A 4,803-nucleotide genomic window follows, 5' to 3' on the forward strand; every position below is an offset into this window, starting at 1 on the left:
GGACTCCTAGTTGGTAAGTACACTACCAAACGTGCTAGGATCAACCTGATGGGCAGGCTCATTGAAGACTGAGATGTGATCACACAATTAACCACAGGAGAAAATAAGCAATACACTAAAATTGGCCTTACTGTTGATATACAATTTAATTAAATCTGTACAAATATCAAAATGTAAGTATAAAAAATAAGGCACTTCTATTTTGAGAAAAGTTTGAATGCTTAGGAAAGACTAGAAAAAAGTCAGACTTCTAAGATTTCTGCACTCAATTGCTTCAGAGTTCATTTTAAAGAAAGCAAAATTTAAAATATTAATACATGTTTAGTGTGATTGGTGCAGGAAAGATGTTGCAGAACTCTCATTAGCCAATTTACGCTCAAAAGAAAAGACCTTGGCCCAAAACAGAATATTTGTGAAGGCATTAACACATTTAAACATAGATGTGCATATGTTTTAATTAAAGTATTTTATATGTATCTTTTTTATGGCTTCCTATTTAACTACTTTTTTCCAAATCATCAACCACCAGCCCAATTGCACTAGAGAAATGGGTTTCTTCTGTACATAAAAAATAGGCACGATTGCTCTCTAGTTTTCAACAATATTTAAGAAATATCTTTCGTGTTTAAGGGATTGTTCTAGGCACCAGGTACTAATGATATTCAAAACAGTCCTAATTTTCAAGAAGTTTACAGTCTAGTAATGTAGTCACCAACGAGGTATCATAATGCTATTGGGGATAAATAGTTCTATGAGGGAGTCAATACCTTTAGCTTCTGGTGATTCCATTTCTGGGAGTTATCAGAGAGATCACAGACCCCATATTTTAGAGGTAAATGACTGGAGTAATGCTTCTTAAACTTTGTTGTACACATCTGAGGATCTTATTAAAGTTCAGATTCTTATTCACTATGTCTGGACAAAAAAGAAAAAACAAAAAGGGATATTGCTTGGACTGATGAAGATAGTGGACCAAGAACTAAAAAGTATGACTCACTCTATCTACTCTGCTTTTGAAGTCTAAATTTAACAAGAAATCTTGATAGGAAAAATGTCTGAGTCTATACATTTTATTCCAAAAGATATGCTACAGAGGATATAGGTTTTTTTTTTACAAAATCCTATAGTACTAGATTTTGTAAATAAACCTATGTTCTCTGCAGAAAATCCTATAGAACGTAGGTTTATTTATAAAATCCTACAGTACTAGAGGAAACCTTGGTGGCGCAGTAGTTAAGTGCTATGGCTATTAAGCAAAAGGTCAGCAGTTTGAATCCACCAGGTGCTCCTTGGAAACTCTATGGGGTAGTCTTACTCTGTCCTATAGGGTCGCTATGAGTCGGAATCAACTCGATGGCCACGGGTTTGGTTTGTTTTTTTTTCAGTAGTACTGGAGGAGCCTTGGTAGCACAGTGGTTAAGAGCTCAGCTGCTAACCAAAAGGTCAACAGTTCAAATCTACCAGCTGCTCCTTGGAAACCCTATGAGGGCAGTTCTACTCTGTCCTATATAGCATTGCTATGAGTCAGAATTGACTTGATGGCAATGAATTTTTATAGTACTAGAATAATGGAACCAAAAAGTAAAAGTACTGATTCACATAGCAAATAGTAAATCTATGAAAGTCATTATCCAAAGAAAGTAGGTGGAAATTTTAAATACATATAAAGTACACTTAACAAAATTGATGGCTGATAAATTCACAATTGAAAGGGAAGGTAGAATGTTTAGGCATGTCCCTAAGCTTTGAGAGTGACACAGAAAATGACAGCATTTCCCAAAACATATCCCTTGAGTATTACATCACTAACACTAGGCTCCCTTGAATATTAGCTATGGGAGTATTTGTTTTTACTTAATTTCTTAATTTTAAGGTATTCCTTTAGAATCTTAGCCATCTACTGTGTAAATGTAGTGGGAGAAGTCTAATTTTTTCCAATGGGTATTTTGAAAATATCTCTCATTTTAAAACATAATGGTAAATATGAAAATTAATTTTCTTTGAAAACACGGGTGGAATTCATGGTGCTCAAAGTTACTTTCAATAACATTAAAAAAATGAAAAAGACCAAATAGCTTCTACTTATTTGTAAAAACCTTGTTTACTGGGAAGAGCATTATTTCTGTTATTCTATGTTAGAGTGCATTTATTATTTTCCAGCATAGTTCTTCTTGCTAGCAATAGAAATTAAATTTGGCTGATTTAACTGGAAAAGGAACTTGTTGAAAGGATATTGAATAGCTTGCAGAATATTTGAAACACTGAAGAAAAGGCTAGAAAAAGTGGCAGGATAAAGCAATGGGCACAACTTTGTAGCTGAAATGATGCTGTAGAACTCGTGTGGTGAGGATTCTGTTTCTGCTCCAATCAAACACCAGAGGAATGGCTTGCACTCTTGTTCCACTAGCATCTGCGTTGCCCACACTGACAGTGGCTACTGGTTGACCCCATTGTTAAAGCTGTCACTAGCTCCTCCAAGTTACTGCCACTGTTGCTGCCAGAATGAATCGTCCACTGCCTGCCTTTTTCTCTCTAGCTCCCAAGTCCATATCTAGGCTGGATGCGGGTTGACTAAGCCTATTCCTGTGCCCCTCCCCTTGGGGCAGCAGAGCCTAGGAAAGCAAGTGTCTGGCTTTGGGGCTTCTGCTGTGGAGGGCAGAAATTTCACAGGCATAGGAAGGGAGTTCAGATACCAGGCAGCTAAAAAAAATACTTTAGTACAAATTCTATAAACTATAAAACAATTGACACTCTATCCTCACTATCTTTCCCTTTAAACTGTAAAGCAAACACATTAAAATGACTGCATATATAATAGGCACAGAAATGCTGCCCACTTAATCATATTGTGAGTACTTTGTGAGTACTTTCTCTTTTTTTTTTTGCCTCTTAATTAGATAAAAGATAATACATTTCTTACTTCTGTACTCTGTAGAGTTAGATATTATATTCGTAATTTGTTTCCTCCCACTAGCAATTTTTATTTTATTTTTTAAAGGTATTTTTTTGAGGCATAGTTTGCATACATCCAAGGGCATAGATCTTAAGAGTTCAATTTGCTGAGTTTTGACTTGTGTATAACCTTGTAACTACTGCCCCAAACATGGTGTAGAATATTCCCATTACACCAGAAAGCTCCCTTGTGCCTTCAACCTAGGAAACAACCAATTTCTGATTTCTATCAGAATACACTGATTTTGATCTTTCATTTTATATAAATGAAATCATAGGTTAAATTTTTGTGTCTGTTTTTTGTTTATCGTAATATTCTTGAGATTCATCCCATGAGATTTTGTGTACCTGTAGACTTCCCTTTTAATTGCTGAGTAGTATTCCATGTATGGATATACCACAGTTTCTTTTTCCATTCTTCCATTGATGGGCATTTGAGTTGTTTCAAGTTTATGGCTATTTTGAAGAAAGGTGCTATGAATATTCATGTAATAGTCCTGTGAACATATGTTTGCACTTCTTTTACGTAGGTACCAAGGAATGGATTTGATGTGTGTTTAACTTTGTAAGATACTGCCAAATAGTTTTTAAAAGCGGTTTAATATTTTACATTCCCACCAGCAATAGCTGAGAGTTTCCTGTGGCTCCACATCCTTGCCAACATTTGGTATTTTCAGTCTTTTTTATTTTAGGCATTCTAGTGGATGTGCAATGGTGTCAGATTGTCTTTTTAATTTTCGTTTCTCTGATAAGTAATGATGTTGAGCACCTTTTCATGTGCTTATTGGACAGTCATATACTTTCTTTTGTATTGTGTTTAAGTCTTTAGCACATGTTTTTGTTTAGATTTATTTTTATTATTGAATGGTAGAAGATCTTATGTATTTGGAATACAGTTCTTTGTTAGATATATATATATATATATATATAGTAAAATTTTCTTCCACTCTCAAATATGCATGTTTGTTTTCTTAATGGTATCTAATAATGTGCAGGCGTTCTTTTTGAAGAAATGTAATATATCAAGTTTTATGTTTAGTGCTTTTTATATTCTATCTAAGGAATCTTTGCCTACCCCAAGTGTGTGAAAATATATTTCTGTGTTTCTTCTAGAAACTTTATATTTCTAGCTTTTATTTTAGGTCAATGATTCATCTTCAAATAATTTTTGTGTCTGGAGTGAGTTAGAAGATGGAGATTTATTTATTTTTTCATAAAGATATCTAACACCATTTGAGAACTTTCTTTCCCCTCAAAATTACATTGGCACCTTGATTGAAAATCAGTTGACTCTGTGTATGTGTGTGTCTCTTTATGGGCTCAATCCTGTTTTATTCATCTACAATCTTTCCTTACGGCAATACCACAATGTCTTGATTATAGTATAGTTTAGTATTTTTCTGTCCCAGACAGGTTATGGGTTAATTTGTGTCCCCCCCAAAAGATAACCCCTGGTACCTGTGAATGTGACCCTATTTGGAAACACCATCTTTGCAGATGTAATTAGTTAACATAAGGTCTGTAGTGAGTTGGAGGGAATTAGTGGCTGATCAAGGGAAAAGATAGGACCACAGATAACGACGCAGAACAAAAAGCTATTTATTGGGGCGGAAGCACTGAAACCCTTGATAGCTGCATACAGGGGGTGGTCCCTCATAGCATGGGATCTTTCTGAGGCGAGAGGTGCAGGGAGCCGCCAGAAGGGGAAGAGGGCATGAAAGAACCCCAGAGAAAAGGAGAAGAGGGGGAGTTTACATGTGTCTACTCGATGTCCTCCTGCAGCAAGGTGGGGAGACTCTGGCTCAGAGAACTCCGAAGAACGGCAGCACCCTAACGTCCTTATAGCCACAG

Source organism: Trichechus manatus, unplaced genomic scaffold, assembly GCF_000243295.1.
Source record: "Trichechus manatus latirostris isolate Lorelei unplaced genomic scaffold, TriManLat1.0 scaffold00037, whole genome shotgun sequence".
NCBI classification, from domain to species: Eukaryota; Metazoa; Chordata; class Mammalia; order Sirenia; family Trichechidae; genus Trichechus; species Trichechus manatus.